Source organism: Parus major, chromosome 3, assembly GCF_001522545.3.
Source record: "Parus major isolate Abel chromosome 3, Parus_major1.1, whole genome shotgun sequence".
NCBI classification, from domain to species: Eukaryota; Metazoa; Chordata; class Aves; order Passeriformes; family Paridae; genus Parus; species Parus major.
The window spans coordinates 12,689,411-12,708,320 of NC_031770.1; positions in this window are offsets into that span (position 1 = coordinate 12,689,411).

The following is an 18,910-nucleotide window of genomic DNA, read 5'->3' on the forward strand; positions in this document are numbered from 1 at the left end:
TCTCTTCATAAAATGCCATATTTGAGGAGTATGGCATAACCATTCTCACATCGACCTTTTCCTTCCCATATATCACACAAGAGAGGAGGAGCTCAGGTAACACCTTTGCTTTTGACTGGAGCCCTGGCAGGCTCTGGAGCAGCCTTGTGAGGGTGTGATTCGCTCTGCCAGCCTGCTTCACTGTGAACTCTGTGCCTTTTAAACCACACTGCCAAGCTTCTCATCTTCAGCCTTGCACGGTGCTGAGAACTAAAAGATTCTGCATCCTCACTTCCCCAACAATATTTTGCTATTAATGAGTTTAACACCTCCAGTTAATACAGCCCTGTTTGGCTGCTGTTAGAGATGTGACATCAATTCAGAGTTAAGAACTCTCAAATTATTTTGTCTGTCTTGCAGGTTAACTGCCTGATTAGAGATAGAAATTGTAGGTCCAGCTGATTCATCAAGCAAATTAATTGAATTAATTCATCAGGATCAGCTGTGCCAAAATATTATACTGCAAGCATGCTACTGTGCTGAAAATACAATTACATAACATTCCATGAAACCCTGATTTTTCAAACAATAGAAATAGTGCAAATGCAAATAAAAATGCACCCAAGAATAGATAAATTTAAAAACAGATTTAAGAAGTGGCTGTGCAAGAGGTCCCAGAAAAATTCTTGATATTTTCTATTATTTTACTAGCTCTACTAGAAAAGAAGGTGAGGGGAGAATCTGGTGGGTAATATACTTGGTGGAAAAAACACTGATGGAGCTTTCTAGCTATTAAGAAAAGAAAAAAAAAGCTTTCAGATTTGATCAATCTGTTTAACCTCAAAGTGGAATGTTTCTTTTCCCTTAGTAAAGAGCAGCTTTTTTCTTCTTGTTTCTTAAATAAGATATCTTTGATTTTTGAATGCTCAAAGACAGAAAAAATAATGTATTTCATCTTTACACATATTTAAAACCTGATTTTTGTAATTTTTTATCCTTTTATTCTCTCTTTAGCCTATAGAGATCTTTAATCTTTAACCATTCGGGTGTGCATGAAAATACTTTACTCGAGTTTGTGGATGCTTCAGTGATTTTAGTAGCTTTGCAAATTTATTCTTTTTAAGCTAGTATTAATATTGTTCAGTCAATCTACGTTCATTGTGACTGGAAAAAAATGTCAACTGAAATTTCACTACACTTCATAGGAAACATCAACATTTGAGGCTTTATTTTAAATCAGGGAGAACAACTACAGTGAAAGTTGTGGCAAACTCTGTGACTAAACCCACTTGGCTCAACTGGGATCTAAGCAGGGTTTTATCATTCAGTAGACCAAGACGTAGGAGAGCTAAATTATGCCAAGTAATGTCCCAGTGAGACTCTTTTTGTGTGTTGTTATCAATACACAAAGGTATTGAAAGTGGGTTTTGTTTTTAAATGAAGATCAAGTTAATTTCTTCCTCAAGGATCTTCCCTCCCTTATGATTACAGCAAGGGATGCACAGTCTTCCAGTCTCGTGAACGTAAGGTCTCTTTGAATAGGGATGAGTGATTTTTTCCTGCCCCTCTTTTTTACAGCCTTCTTTATATCATTTTGCTTTATTGTAAGCCTGAAGAGAGTGTTTTTCTTCATGAAATATTGAGTTTTAAGGAGGGAGATTCTACATATTTCTTTGTTAGCACTGATAGCAATCTCTGTTGTTGCAAGATAAAGCAATCATGCTCTCAGATGAAAACACACCTGGGGATCCAGCACTATTTCTCCTGGCTCTGGAGCCACAAAATGCAAGGCTTTATTCTCAGTGCTGAAGGGAGGAGAGTTATCAATATACGAGCCTCTCTTTTTTTGTTTTCTGTGTATTTCTACCATCTGCAGGAATGGGAGGTTTTCATACTGTGTTTTTTAAACAAGGAGAAAATGAACACAAGTAACTGCAGAAGTGTTAATAACATTTAGAATAAGTTTTCACATATTGGAATAGCTTTTTCTTCCTCCGTCCTGGGCACTCTGTCCCACTCAGGCTGTGGAAAGCAGTCAGAAGAACTGAGCTGCAGATGTCTAGTTGGCATCAGAGAGATGGACTGGCTCCACCATCCCTCTCTGCCTCTCCACACGTCACCACGGGGAGGTTTTGGAAGCGTAGGCAGGAGAGAAGTGGCTGCTCCAATGTGGTATTTCCAGTAAGTGACACAAGCTGGAAGAATTCTTCAGATTCCTCTCGAAACAGATGCGAACAGACCAAGAGCAGCTTTGCTTAAATAACTGGTTTCTTCATGAGCCAGCTCTTCACTGAAAGGATTTTGGCATAGAAGTGCATAATAGCTGTAATTTTTCTACTGATATAGCACTGTTCCTTTTATGTTCCAATGAAAACTACCCTTGCCTAGTACATATGTGCAATGTAAATCCTTTGGAGCAAAACCCAATCTTTATCATCATCGTGTTTAGAGCGCAGAAGGGAGATTGTAAAAATCCTGTACACTGAGCACCAGCAAATGCTCCTGCCCAGATGTGGGTGTGCCCAAGCTTCTCAGGAAGTACCTGCATATTAAAAAAACAGCTCAGGATAAGCACATTGTTTGTTGTAAACATTTAAGGTAATCCCAGGCCTCAGTGCAGTTCTCTAATAAGACATTGCTGTATGTCAGAGCTGATTTGCTTTGTTCTTTCCCAGTTAACTTGAGGGAAGGTGCAGTTCTGGTGGAAAAGTTGTCCTCTGGGTCATTTATAGCAAAGAGAATAATGTGTCGATGCTGGGTGTTGTGAAGCCATCTAAGTTCAAAAGTGCTCATTTTGACAGGAAAGGTAAGAGCAAATACCATCCTTCACTGACAAAGCAAAATGCCCTTTTGTTTAGCAGAATGCCAGGAAGAATTTTTAGACCACCTAATGAAAAGTATCACGCTATTTTAACTTTTCTTCTTGATTCTCCTTTTAAAATTATAGCTTTTTAAACATTGGTAGGTAAACATAATATTTTCTTCAAAGACATTTTTCTTGAGACAATTTGCTCAACCAGTTTCCAACTTTTGTTACAGTATCTGCAAGTTTGTTTTTTTTTTGTTGTTTTTTTTTAATTAACAAATATTTCTGCTATGGAATTGAAACTCATGGTAAATGTGACACACCTGGGAGAAAAAATTGCCAGCATAAAGCTGCCTAAGTTTCCAATTCATAGTGTACTAATTGCTTATAGAAAAACAATGCTTTTTTTCCTTGAGACAGCAAATCATGGTAATGGGAATCATCTGTGGGAATTTCAGGTAATAAAGGATTTCAAAAAGAATGGTTTTAAAAGAGAGTGTTTATATTTTATAGTAATTATTTTTTCCCGAAAACTCTGCATTTTTTTGCCCTTGAATCAGCAGCAATGGGACACCCAAGACAGGGTGTGAATCACTTCAGTGAGTAGATCAAACTACTGCAAATCACACGGGCAGAGGATCCAGCCCAGAGTCCTCAGCTGCTCTAGCAGCTTTCCCAAGGCTCCAGACTCTGGGATTATCTGCTGCTGTTGCTGTGGTGCTGCTGGCTCGCTCCCATCCGTGCCCCCAGCTCCAAGAGGAGTCAGTGCTGCTCACACACAAGGGCTTCGTGCCAGAATAAATCTGGCCCTGCCATGATACCCCCCATTCCCTCGGTGGGAAGAGGGCTGGTCCATCTGCAGAGAAACGTTCTTAACATTTGAAATATCTCACTGATTTACAATGCTTAACAGTGACCCTGCAGAGAGTGACAGAATTAAAACTTGTGTGTGGAAATGACGCTTGGAATGTGCTCCTGTGCACATACACTTACATTCTCTTATGTAGAAAACAGATTTTTATGGGATTTTTTCCTCCAAATACTGCAAAAAGATACTGAAAGGAGGTAAAATTCTAGCAGATATTGTTTCATATGGAGTTTAAATCTGCTGCCTATGAGCTTTGCTGATGGTCTGCAGTGGGTAGGATAGGAAACTGCTGGTTCCCATTTGTTTTTGTATAACACAAATAATCTTATAGACCACCATCAGAACTCCCCTTAGACATCTCTGTTTCAGGTTGTAGACCACAGCCTATTTATTCATCCCTTATGTGGAGGTTGTCCCGTGTCTACCCTACTCTTGCTGCTGTTTTAATGAAAATTTTCCAGTTCTGCTATAAAGTTCCGGAAAGAGGGGGCAGAACTGCCTGAATTATTCAAAATACTGACATTCTCTGGGCATGTGCAGTGACAGAATTATGTTCTCTGTTTGTTTTTTTTTTTTTTTCTCTGTTCTTTTTCTAGCAATATATATAGTTTGTTTTATTGATTGTTTCTCAGTAGAAGTGAAAGAAATGAGCGTGCTTACTCTAAGGCACAGCGAGAATAAGTATAATTGATGTCTAATTTCTCCAACATCCTTGGAGAAATCTTTCCTTGACTTCAAATATAAATAATGTAGTTTTTCTTCTCTTATCAAAGACAGATTTGTATAGAGTTAACTTACTGTGTTTACTTTTGAATGGGGTGTTTTTTAGAGAGCATTTTAGGAGGTGCTTTTGAGTTTGAACATAAGCACTAATTGAAAATATAGGTTTTTTTCTTTGGAGACCCCTGGTGATGGCAGATGAGGCGTCAGAGAAATGCTCCTGCATTAGATACTGGATTTCCTGCATTCTGTTCCTCCTGGCACCAGCAATCAAAGAGCTAGCACATCTCCTTTTTTGCATTTTGCAAAGCAAAATTTTTCTAAGCGAAGTGCCTGGGGGTTTCTCAGCCCAGCAGGTCCTCTCTCACCCCTGAGCACTGCAGGGCTTTTCACCTCAGTACCCTGGAGATGATGGATTTTGTGTCATCCCTGCTCCAAGTGGAAGCTGTAACACAATGGGTACACCCACCACTGCTCAGTTGATGCACACAGAAATGTGGGCAGTCCTAGAAAACTGCTGGCAGCAGATGCTTGGCTGGTGTGAAGCATCTTCAGCGATGCTGTGACACTCTGCACCAGCTGAGGATCTGCTCCTGGTTCTGCAGCTGGGACTGAAACTGCACTGAAAGCAGTTGAACTTCCCCCACTGATCATTTAGAAGGGATTTTGATCATTTCAGAGCTTTTTTTTCCAGGCTTTGTAATGACAAGTGCTGGCTGTTTCGTTTGTTTAATAAAAACCAATCATTGGATGGAAAACACTGTGTCCAACACAAACAAGGACTTGTTTTGTGGCTCACATCTCAAAAAAATTGAACCTAAAATATTAATGCCAAAAGCCCTTAGAAATTTATCAGTTTTTTCCATAAGCAGCATATCCTTCAAGCCAGTGCATTAATTTGGGTTCTGTGAGCAAAAATCTGTCTGTTTTTCAGAGTGACTCGAGCATTTTGCTGCTGTTTTATATGTAAGACAGGAAGGGGCACAGCAGTTTCTGTTGTCTGTTGTAAGAACATCTTATGAAGTGTCTGTGCCTCTAGTTTTGTCAGATCACATTAATTAGTAGTGAAAATCACCCTCAAAAAGATCTATGCAAATGCTTTGTTCTGACTGCTTGTAGTCCAGGTATTTGTGGGATTCCTCACTTTAATCTTGGGGTTTATAGCCCTTCATGTTTAGGTATTATTTTGCTGACATTTATAATGGATGTTTTCCTAAAGAAGAAGTGTTTGAAAACCATGAATGAATCTTTAGGTGGTTACATTACTTTACAACAGCAGTAGGAAGAGTGATACCATCAATTCTATGCTGAAAATAAAAACCCAGCTACACGGCACTTTCCACCTTTTCATGGTTGCCTTTTGCCACATGCTTGTCACACATACATTAGACAAATTGCTGGGTTCTGAAGGTTTTCACTAGATAGTAATTATTTCTCTTTTTTTTTTTCCTTTTATTTTTTTTAAAAAAAATATTTCAAAGCATGTTTCACTGTTTTAAGTGCATGTGTTTCTGAATGGCTCATTCAGGAAAGAAATAACATCACTCAGCTTCACAGAGTACTTAGTGATTATGCACTCTGAATTTACAGTTCATAGCAAATAGATGATCTACTTACAGGAGAAACATTCTCAAGAGTCCTGTAAGTAATGAAGTGGAGGAACCGTGTGTGCTCATAAATAGAAAAATAGGTAAAATCTGCTGAACAGAAATCATTAACATTTCTGTTCACAAAGATAAACTAGAAGGAAAATCAATAGATAGGATAGCTGTAGTAAAATATTGTTCTAAACTATCTATCAGGTAATAGTTTCCATGGCAGTTTTATGAGCCTCTTCTGGGGAGCTTGAAGCTTGGGTGTGTTTTATTTTGTTCTTAAAAAAGCATAAAATCCCATCAAAAAGGAAGGGACAAGACATCATGGGGATGCTTTAGTATCCATCAGAACCACTAGAAAATGAGTACTTTGCATTCAGGGGATGTGAAGCATCTGTGTTTTGTGGCTCAGAGAGAGCTGGAGGATCATGGGCTGGCAGGGGTACACAGGTAGGAGCTGAGAGCCTCTGAAACATTGCTAAAGGTGAAGACATCAAACTGGGAAGTGGAAGGACATGTCATGTTCTCTCTTCTAACAGTACTTAAGGAATGCAGGAGGTATTAATTTCCCAGATGCAATTCCTGAATATTAAGATCCAAAGTGTCTTGATGTTAAGGTGTAATAGTCCCATTGAGTTAAAAGTGGTTGAATAGGAGCTGATAAATTGTAAGACAAGAAGTGAAGGTGTCTTGTCAGAAACCTTGTAACTGCAAGTTTTGTCTGATTTTAAACTGGTATGCAACTGCTAATTCAAGCTCCAGAATCCCACCTATGATGCTGTAATTACTGCTGGTCTTGAAGCCTGCAGGTCTCTGATTCCAAATACCCCAAATACCCCTCAGCATGCCTCTGCCATAGCACTTTCTCTTCCACTGAAGCTCTGAAGAACTGAAAATCTCAAGACATGAAAAATGTTAGTGAACACTCAGACAAAAGGCTTGCAACTCAATATAAATACTAATACCTCCCTCCCCCACACACACTGTCTGAGCTTTGTCAGAGTGTACTGAATACAATCTGTAGCTTGGTTTTATTTGGTAACTTGCAGTTCCACTCTCCAAGGGACTTCTTCAAGCTAGCAAGAGGACTAACCTGGCTTCTGGAACTGCCCAATGTAGCTTTCACTGCAGATGGTCCAAAGGGTTTGCCAGCACCATCAGTTTATTAGGGTTTTGTCTTTTTCATAAAAGCCTTTTGTCTTGAGACTGTCAGACTGATATCAGTCTACTGGAAAAAACAGGTAAAATTAAAACAAGAGAAAAGCTCCTGGCTACAAAGCTGAAAAGGCTGTTGCAAAAGGAAGGCATAAAGTGGGAAATGAAAAGTGTAAAATGCACCTGAAAGCAGTCTTTTATCCAAAGCACCACAGAAGATTATGACTGATCTTAGATTCCATAGCTGAGGGCTGATGCACGAAGCTAGTCAGAGAACTGCCTTTGAGAGGAGATGTGTGAAATGGCTTTGGGAAGGGAACAGCTCAGTCCTGCCACCCCAGGCCCTCTCTGACTCAACTACCCTGTTTTTCCTTGGTCTCACACAGCTCTCTAGAAGTCTCTCCCTGTCCAAAAAAAAAAAAAAAAGGCTTTGTTAATAAACATTTCTACTTGTATTTACCCAATTTCTCTAATCTTCTGATCTATTAATTTCCCCTGTACTAAAGAGCCTTATCTAAATGTGTGTTGCCATTTTAGTCCTCACTTAGCATGCTTCTTTGAGCCCAAAGGCTTTTTGTACTCCAAACATTTTTGCTGTTTGAAGGACTTTATATTAAATTTATTAGGTTTTTTATTTCTTTTTTTAGCTGACAAGATGTTATGGCCCACCCCTGAAGGCGAAGGTAGCTGAGAACTACGGAGAAGAATGACTGGAGTTGCCACAGGGCTGTAAATCTCTTGGCATAGCTGGTCTGGGAATGCAGAGGCTGTGTGTGGCACTTTCAAAATCAAAACAGCAAAGAGAAAAATCTGGAGCAGACGTCATGAAGCAGCAGACCAGAGGGTCTTGTTTAAAATAGGTAAACAAAAATAATTCTAAACCTTCTGAAGAATCAATGGTTGCACCAACAGAAAGCAAGGATGAGTCTTCACTTCAGCTTTCTGTTTTAAAGGATGGGGGGAAGGTTAAGTATAAGTTCCAGGATCTACTGATTTTTTTTTCTTCTCATTTTACTGTGAAAATATTCTAAAGCTAATTGCCTCTCTGAGGCTAATTGCCTCTACTGCCTGTGGTTAAAAAAGATTAATCTTGGGTTTAGCTCATACTTTCTATAATTCCTTTAACACAGACTTCTCATTCAGTTCTTCAGTTCTCTTTCTCTAGGGAAATAGACAAAAACAAACCTAAACTAATTTGTCTACAGCCTTTTTGAGTTTCTCATGGCATCAACCAGTCTTTGGAGCTGCCTCTTTGTTGATTTGGAGAGGTTAAGAGCAGTGCTCCCATGATATATTGTGCTGTGATCTGTTTCACATGCCTCAGAAGATACAGGTGGAAGTAGACATCTCAGAAAACTAATCTATGAGGTTAAGATTCAGCTTTTCAGAGTGAAACTCCAGCACCTCAATTCATCAAACACATATTTTGTGTAGCCCACTGTCATATGAATTTTAGAGGGTTTGTTGCTTCAGTTTGGACCTATTTTGCCATGACCAGTTAGGTTGGAATTCAGTTATGCTTAGTCACACAACCTCTCCCAGTAGATAAATAGTCCTAGTGAAACCTTTTACCAGCACTCTTCCAGTTCCCATGAGCTATCTGTGACCTGCGTTTCTGTGAGCAATATGTTTCTGGTTTGGTTTAGTTCAGCTTCAATTTTTCTGTTTGCGGGCAAATGTTTGAGAGACATCAATGTGACAGCTTCCAAGTAAAAGATCTTCTTGTTTTTTCCCCCCTGTCCCTTATAAATGCCCGGATTTCCCTGTTTGTTTGAAAGCACAAGGCAAATTTCAAAGGAACAGCCAGCAGGGAAATGCTGCATTTTTCATCTGGGTGATACATATAGAAAGTGAGAGACTGCTGAGTCAGGCACAGTTGGCTGTTTGTTGCTGCCTAAAATCATTAGCAATATCAGATTATACAAAGCACCTGCTGAAAGTTCAAAAGATCTTGTGTGCAACCTTGGAGAACGTTATTAGTCAGACTTGTAGTCTGTATCCTGCACAAAAATATAAACAATTTCTTTTTCTGAGTGCTTTTACGGCTCGACTAACAAAGGCAGGAAGGCAGCGTGATATTCCATGGCTTGCCACAAGCCTTTCAGGTTGCCCAACGTGATCTTTGAAACACATGGTGAAAAGGAGGAGGCGAATCATTGCTGTTGTTGTTACATAGGGAGGCAGAGAGCAGTCACATCCTTTATTGCTTTTAAATCCACTTTCTTCATCTTGGCAGGTGTGGGTGGCGGTGCTCAACCAACACTACAGCTTTGAAGTGCTTTGTTGCCTGGTGTACTCAGATGTGCTATCCTGAGTGTCAAGGTCCTCTGTGTAATGCAGGAGGGGAGCTGAGTGAATGAAGAGTCAGTGCTTTGAAAACTTGAGTTCACCAGCAAGAAGTGCTGGACTGGGGGATATGGCTGAAGTCCTGCTCCTTTCAGAAGCAACGTTACCAAATTGCACTGCAGGAGAACCTCCAGGCTGATTTTCATCTGGTATGAGAGTAGAGGAAAACACCCAATCAAACACTGATGAACAAGTAAGAAATGATCATGAAGCCTTTTATTCATTTTCCCCAAAGTTAGAGCATTTCCTTCAATTTTGCTGTAGCTGTCTGTTCCTCTGCAGTGCCAGATTCATGACTCACACCAGCTTGAAGGTTTTTCACTCTGCTTTAACTTTAACCAGTTAATAATTTATTGGGGTGGAGTGGAAAAAATACAATTGCAGCCTAATGACTTGGGGGTCTCTCTGGGAGAAGCATGAAGTGGGTTTCTGCCTGCACTCCACTATATACTTAGCATTATGCATTCATTGAAACAAGCTCTTGCTGGGTCAGTTCCTCCCAAGGTGACTACTGAGATCACCAAGATGTGGTTGCTCCTGTTCATGTTTATCCACTGTCTCTCCAAACCACACTCCTCATGGAAAGTGGAGCAGTTGATAATATCAAGTTTATCAAACTGCTACTTTTGAAATTTTGCCTGGCCTGGTAATCTGAGTCTTTCCTTTAGTGGTAGGAGGTACGGGTTCCAAGCAAGAGGACGGATGGAGATTTGTCGATTGTTTCTTGTGAATGAATGGAGGAAACACTTTTCCTCAGTTACAGTTTATTTTGCAACCCAACTGAATATCTGAAAACCTGAATTCTCATGGAAGAAAGGAAAACTGCACCAATTAGTCATAGTGGTTTATTTGGAAACAGCCCATCTCAAAGCCTAGACTTAATTTCTGAAGTGCTAATTGGTCTCTAAAATATTATTACTAACTTAACCACATTGTGGATAACCAAAAGTAAATGGTGGTGTTTATCATACCTTTCAAATCATCATGTAGTTAATGATAAAAAAATAAATCCCTCTCTATTTTTAAATCCGATTCTTTCAAAAGAAATTCCAAACTTTTATGCAGTGAGATTATAAAACTTTTCAAATATTATGTCCAAAATGAAGTAGGAAATAAATATTTAAAAGTACTTTCTTGTGCACTTTAGAAGTGTTGCTTTAAGTCTTGCTTTTCTGTGAAATGGCAGCCCTGAGCAGAAGGCTGTGATTTCACTTGCTGTTGGCATGTTTTAGCCATGTCCTTCCACCTCCTGCAGCTGCCAAAAACAATCAAAATGTCATGGATGCGGTCCCAGGAGGGTTCTTCAGAGGAAAGGGGCTTCCTGTGGCAAAGAATCAAGGTTTTTATCCTGCTGTCTATTCTTGCTGTGGGAGGTGTTTGGAGAAGGAAAGGTCTGCAGCCAAGGCGCGTCCGAGCCCTGCCAGTCCCTGCTGCTGGAACAGGCTGGCGGAGTGGTGGGTGCTCAGGTGTGAGTTGGAGCAGCTTTTTAGTGCCTCCTGCTTTGTGCCAGGGCTTGGGACAGTTCCCAGCCACCCCCAGAAGGCAAACAGGCTGAATTCCCCCAGGTTTGGCACTGTATCATGACGGCTGCGTTTGAGAACACTTTTAGTACTCAACAGCAATTTTCCAGTTCTGTGAAGCTGACACTATCTTACCTTGCACATTCCATTGTCCTGGCTCCAGCTGAAGTGTCATGCCATTCCTGGAAGAGGCTGTGCAGGCATCTTTAAGAGCTGTGTGTCTCAAACCCTTTTGAAACACTTTCAGTCTTTATGTATTCCAGTCTGAATCAGATTTTGGATGGTCAGGAGTCTGGATGTAAGCAAGAATTTGTTGCTAGGAATGATGGAGGTGCTAAACAGAGAAAATGAGAAAAAAATGACCATGCCTAAAAAAACAAGGTAAGAGTATCGTGAGAAAAGCCTGGAAGATAAAGCAGCAAAGAATAAGCCCAAAGAAAACTCAAAGAAAAACACCACCACCACCAAGAAAACAAGCAAACAAAAACCAGACCCTGTAAACCTGAAGTCTAGGAGAAAAGGAATACGTGACAAACCAAAGTGATTTTCTTTTTTTTAAACTTTGCACGTAAAGAGGGCTTTTTCAACACTCACTAAAGAGGTGGGTACAGGCTCGTTGTGCAGTTTTTGTGCTCTTTCTGGAACACAGGGCTTTAGTTCAAATCAGTCACTCATGTCAAATACATCACTTTTTTTGGAAGTTGGCACATTACTGCTAAAATCAGGGAATGTGTTTTAAAGAGATTTTTGGCCTAATTAGAGATTAGAAAGTTCCTCCTAAATGTTTTCTTTTGTATAGACACATATGAATATTCTGGACTTTTGTTTTAGCACATTATTTAACCAACAGATTCTTGTCCGTGGGATTGTACAATTGAGAAGATATTCCAGGAACTGGCACAGCATATCTGATGGAAATATCTGCATTTCAACTTCAAAATGACTTTGTGTCTGAGAGAATTTACTTTCTTCTGCCTCTCCTGCAGCTAAAAGTCATCTTTTTCCTTCTAGAGACAATGAGGAAATGTCTGACAAAAGTCTGATAATTCCCTTTCCAAACATTGCATCATTTCAAATTCTTTGTATAAGATATTCTCTTAAAACTCTGAAGTATCCAAGAGCTATTCCTTATTTTACATATGGGCAATTGAAGCAGAAGTACAGACTAGGAGTTAGTGTCTACTGAGCCAGATTCCCAGCTTGGAAACCACCCAGTCAATCTTCCTTTTTTTTCAAGAAATGGAGAAGAGAGATGCTTCAAATTACCTTAGCATGTTGATGTCACCTTGCCAATAAAAGCTTTTTTTCCTAGAAGGTAGTTTTAGAGATAAAAAGTACAAAAATCAGAGGCAGGGGGAGGCAAAGAGTAGCCAAAATTCCTTTAAATATAATAGAATTCTAGGTGGACTTGTCTTAAATTTATTGTTCATTGAAAAAAAAAAAAAAGTGCTTATCAGTGCTTATTAGATTGTTAAGTTAGGTTTTTTGGTCATTCTCATTTATATGGAATTATCCAGGGTACAGACAAATAGATATTAATGGGCTGTGAGGGTCATTGTTATTCAGTTCTGAATGCCAAGTTGTGCTGGATCCTTTTCATTCCTCCATCACTTATACACCTGTGAGTTATCTAGGTTTCTATTTTCTACAGTTTTTTCACAGCTGATCCTCTTTAACATATGGTTGTTTGTTTCCTTTCAAGTACAGAGTAAATGTCAATTAGTCTCTTGTCTGTTTTGTGACTGACCCTTGAATCTCTAGGGTGTAAAATCCAGGTAGCTCTGCAGGTTGTGCTCATCTGAAAATGGAGATTCTGCCTTATAATATTTAGCTGCTTCTCACTGGCCAGCTTTGAATCTAATGAAAGGGTCTGCAGAATCTAATGAAAGGGTCTGCATGAGAACAGAGCCCAGTGAGTGCAGCAGAGCAGGGGGGTTTAAGCACATTTGTCACCATTACCTTTGTATTGTCTCATCCAGTAAACAAGATTCCTCTCAGTCACGTTCCTGTTGCTTTCCTGGTGTCCACTTTCATTCTGAGATGAAAAGAATCCAATTTGATTTTCTCTCTCAGATCTACATATTGTTACTGCTCTACCCTTATTGTACTTTTTACCAGCTCATTCTTGCTAATATGCTCGTACAAAATTTCTCATAAATGTTTAATTCCTAACAATAGAGTACCGGAATAATTTCCAGTGGTACAGAAATGTTCTGCTGACCAACTTACCGGAGTAAAAATGCTAATATGACCCTTGGGTCAGTCACACAGCCGTCTTTAATGTAAATTTAATGCAGTGATTCCCTGGGAGATGGAAGATGGCAGGCTTAGCAGAGCTGTGCTGAATCAAAGTATCAGTATTTAGCAGCCCCTGGTTACCAGGCTACTGCTCACCTCTGAGACCAGGGAAGATCATCACAGAAATGCATTTTAAAGCTACCCATCAAATATACAACTGGCTATGCTGTATGAAGACAGCTTTTTGCACATTTGATGAGAGGTTTAAAAATAATAAAGGAGGAGGCAGGGGGAAAGACAGAAGATACTGGGTTCCAGTATCCCACTCTCTTCTCCAATTGTTTCTGTGTAGAAAAACCACAAAAACCCCAATCCATACACTTGATATCAAATAAAACATCTTATTTTTCATAAGCTGAATAGATGCCTTGGAAAGCAGCCAAGGAGGGAATTTTCCACTTGTGCTGCCTTTGCAGCCTCTTTCAAACCTACTGTTAAGCAGCAGGGGCACATACGCACTTCACTCCCTTTTCTATTATGCAGCTATGACACATTAAGCTCCTTGGAATGGTATTCATATTTTATCAGCTCTCCTAACGTCAGTTCTTTATTTATAACTTGCTCCTTTTTTTTTTTTTTTTGCTTTCTTTCCTTTCCAGCCTATATATCTAGACTTAGTAAAGAACGAGACCAAAGCAGTTGAATAAAAAAAGCCCCAAAAACCCGCCCCAAACCTCTCTGTGAATTTAATCATACCTTTCAGGTGGAATGTGTGTTTTCACTCAGCGTTTAAGAACTTAGCTGATCATTATTTTCTCTTTTCACACACAGCTTGCCATGGCACCCTCTACAGGTCATATCTGATTTGCTTACATTTAATATAGAACCTTTACTTTGAATAATAGCAGATTTCATTCCCTAAAGCATCGTTTTGAATCTGTGCCTGCGATCTGCCAAAGTGCTGAGCTTTCTGCACAGGAAAGCATTGAGGGTCTGGGCAGACTTGTGTTGATTTGTAAATGCAATCACACAGGCTTGACAAAGACTTTAGCAAACAATGCTAATATATTGGTAGTCTTATGTTTTGTGCTATTGAGAAAAATACTGATTAATTTACATGTAGATTGCTATCTCATATGTTGAAAGTAAGCTGTAATACCAACAGGAGCTGAATTTGCTACCATGACTCTAATAACCTAACCAAGTAGTCAAATTTAAAGACCCTGCAAGAACACTTTGTGTAGGTGGAGGAACTGGTAACACTTCTGGTACAATTTCAGCATGTTTGTTTTTTAAATAAGCCATGTTTTTTTTCAGAATACAACAGAAACAGCCATCAGACATTTTCCTATTCTGAAATACCAGGTTTGCTACTCCAGGAAGATCTGTCCTCAGTAAGCCTTTCTCTCTCTCTCTCTCTCTCTCTCTCTCCTTTTCACTCCTGCCTCCTACTTCCATCATATATTTAGGCATTTCTTAGCCTGTGTTTCTACAAGCAGGAAAACATTTATCCCTGGCCCACACAGGGCAGCCCTGCCTTGACCTGAGCCACAGCCAGTGAGTCCCAGCCGGAGGTGGGGTTTTTGGATGCTGAACGAGTGTAAATAGCTCCCAGCACAAGTGCCTCCTATGTGAATGTAGTCAAAGCATTAACAGCAAGGGGTAGATGAAATAATGTCCTCACACACCCATGGATACCAGCAGAGGATTGGGATTTTATTGGCTGTCTGGCAAGGCTGCGTCACGGGAAAGGCAGGCAGAGGGTGGAATTGGAAATGCTTTCTTTGCTTTGCGAACAGGATTTCGATGTTTGCATTATTTGGAAATCTTGAATGCCAAGAGAAAAGCCAACATCTCAAAGCTGGGAAAAGACACAAAACAGTAAAAGGGACGCTAAAATCTCAATCCTTCCTATTTGGAGGACACTGCTAAAGGAAAAGTTGTGGAATGTTGGTTACCCCTGAATGGATGAAGAATGAATTGGCACATGAATTGGTTACATTTGGCAGAGCAATATCCGTGTCCAGGGGCCAGACAGCACACTGTCTTCCCACCCCTCAGTGGGGCAGAGCTGCTGCTCTTAGGGAAGAAAACTGGAGTGAACTGTGATGGCAGAAGAGCAGGGCCCTTCTTATGTATTCCCTCAATTTAAGCACAGGCATGAACCTAAGGGCTGTGACTCACTGTCTGATGCTTTATTGAAAAATGAAAAGTAAATAGAGATAAAATGAACAATATGAATAATCCTTTGCCCACTGCAAAGATAATCTAAAAAAATATAGCATTTTAATAGGACTTTTGTTTCACTTTCCTACTTTGATACAATGCCATCCATCAAAGATTTCAAGAAGTTTTGAATAGAAAAAAAGAAACGTTTTCATCTGGCGACTGTGCCATTGGCTGTAGAATAACATTGCAGCATACAAGTGGAGTGTAAAAATATACAACTTGAACACCACAGTCAAAGAAATGATGCTCTTCCAGTATAGTCTATCAAAAATATTTCCTTGAGATCTCTGCTCTCAATGTGATCCCTCAGTGCTGGGCATTTCACAAAGCCTTTTGCACCTGCAAAATGTACTGCTAACATTTTCTCACAGAAACGTTGGTGCAAGAAGATGGAGAATTAAGGCCTCAAGCTTAGAGAAATGAAAGGAAACCTGGCTTCACTTCAAGGCAGATTTTTGATCTTGGATATGTATCATTAGATCTGTTGATTTAGTTAAAACTTGTATATTTCTCAACTTTCAATTCAGTATTCTTGAACTCTGAGTTTTAGGAAATAGTTGTGAGAAAGGAATTTGAAGGATATTAACTCATTTAGGTGTAAAGGTTCATAACCTCTTACAGTAATCCTTGCTTTTTATCATTGCCAGGCAGTTTCAGCTGTACACAGCAAGCAAAACTGAATTTGACTTTGAAGTGTTTGAGGATCATACCACATTCTTGCTGATAGTTCTAAAGTGCACTTGTGCCTGTGTTGTTTTGGGGTTTTTTTTTGTTTGTTTGGTTTTTACTATTGAATTTTTACAGGTTAACCACTTCTATACCTTTTGATTAATAAAATGTAAAAGACAAAAAATAAAATCTGTGTACAGTGTGAACACATCAGAAGAGACAAAACCAAAGGGCTGTTCATGAGCAGATAAAACAAGAAGCCACAACTGCTGTGTCAGAATTCATCACAACAGAAGAAGCTGAGATTCTCTTTAAAAGTGGGGAGTCTGGTGAACACTCCCATGTTTGCATTCCTGTAAGGGTAATTTTAAAGAGGAGCTGATCATTCAAGTGGTTGTAAAACAATTTTTCACCATCGTATGTCCTGTGGATTAGATTAGACTAGAATTCACTGGGAACAAAGGTAGCAAAATTTCAGAGGAGGAACTCCATAGCCAATGTAAATCCATGGATATTCTTCTCAGATCAGTTGAATTTCTCCCATTTTTCACCAGTATAGCTGGGTAACAGAACTTGGCACTTTCCTGCTTCTGCTAGGAAATATAAAATGTCAAGTAGCGATGCAAAAAATGTCCAAATCTGTCGGAACTTTGGTTTTTTGCTGGCAACTTTTTTCTTCAGTGAATTTTGGTAAGGTTTTAGCCAGAGTTGTTAAAGTAGTCTGCTGAAATAGTGAAGGAAATATGGATCTGAACTAGTGGCTCTTTAATATGGGATCAAGCTTCTTTAAAGTCACTCTAATTTGGATATTAAGATCACAACACTTATTTGAAGACAATGAGTGTTGTAAATTTAGCAAAAATGCTTTAATAATAAATAAATAAAATGATCCCTCAGACATAAGCATCTTGATCAACCATTTTGCTTCTGCATTTTAAGAACAGAATGAGCAATAAAGAGCTTTGATTTTGGGGCCAGCTAAAGCAATAACTGTGTGTAATTGCTTCTGTTTTACATGTGCATTCTGATTGACATGTCTGAAGTGTCTGAGCTGAAGTGACCTGCTGTGACCCTAATTGTGAGTTTAAGAAAGAGATGGATAAAATTGCCTGATAAACACCAGTTAATTCTTGAATGCAAATACTTGATTTAAAAAAAAAATTGATGTGTAAGAAATACAGCTTAAGCACTTTTAGCTTGAAGTCTTCTCTGGCAAGTGGAAGAAGGATCCATGAAGTATTTCTGTAAGTTTGAAATGAGATTTAAATAATTTTAAAAGGTTTGCAGATTTGAAAGCTATGTTATATAGGACAATTATAGAGCTCATTAATACAGATGGAATTGCTCTCAAGCTGCAAGACTGAAGCCTGAGGCTTTGTTTCAAATAACCTTAAACGTGGGTTTAAGCTGACAGAAAAAAATATGCCCAACTTTCTTTGGCAAGGAGGGAGGAAGCAGTCATGTTGCAGAAAGCAACTGTGCATAAAACATAGCAGGAATTTTGTTTTGGTGCCTGAATTATACCATGCTGAGCTAAACGCTTCCCTCCTGTAATGCAAACAGTGCCTTGTACAAGCCTATTATTTCCCATAGGCAATTATAATTGAGAGAAAAATAAGTTGATAGAAAAAAGCAAACCAGCAGTAGCTTTATGATTTATATATAATTTTTTTTTTCCTCTCCTCTCAACCACCTGGTTTGGGGACAGCTTGTGGAAGGGAACCCTGAAAGTTCAAAAAAAAAACTAAATAAGAAGATTGGTGGTGTCAGCTGATTGAGGCTTTAACAAGAAATTTTTAAAAATCAGAATCCCAGTGTGTGGCAAATATGTAGAAAAGAAAAGGGGAGAAGAGGAATAAAATAGCCTAAGTGGAACTCTGTGCTCTTGTGGCAAGACTGGGTTATGGGAATTATCCTGTTTAAATCAAGATTGGCAATATCTTTGCTGTACTTCAGAAATAGTCATATTGGGAACACAAAACTTATCCCTGAAAAGAGAGACCAAGAAAAGAAGTAGAGAGACAATAATGACAGGAATCGGAAGCTTGGAAATGGAAAAAACTTTGAAGGGTGTATTTTAGAGGAGAGAGAAACCAACAGGGTTGAAACACAGCAGAGAGTTCAAGAAAGGTGAACACAGAAGCAGGAAGCTGAGGAGCATCTTCATGGAAAAAGTGAACAAATTAATTTCATTTCAAATGAATTTTCACTTTAAAGAAATCTGTTGAGAAACAGCAGTGATTTTTAGCAGGTTCAGGCAGGGGTTTTGGAGGTCTAGCTGAGTCATTAAAGTGTTCCAAGTAGAAATAGTGGAAGACTGAACACTCACCTCTCAAAAATAGTACATAAATCCTTCTTGGCTGCTAACAGAAAATCACTAATTAAATTTTCTCTATAACATAGATGATCTGATATTGGCTTAAATTATGTATGTTCAAGACCAATAAGAGCACTTGCTTTGCCACTCTTATACCCTTTGACTCAATAAAATGCCTTATATGTGTTTACCTACCAAGCTAAGCCTTTAAAACTACATCACCTTCTTATATGAAATGAAATCATATCTAATTACTATTTGAGGTTAGTTTAGTATCATATCAGCTTCTTGTTGGGCCAAGAATGTGTCAGTATGATTCAGTACACATTCTTTTCCACTGCAAGAAAGAAAAAATGTACCTTTTTGTGTCTGGGAATAAAAGCCCTTTTATTTTGCCTGATGGTACCATTAGGAAATTGTTCGAGGTAATAATATGATGCTGTCCTGCATAATCCAAAATGTTTAAAA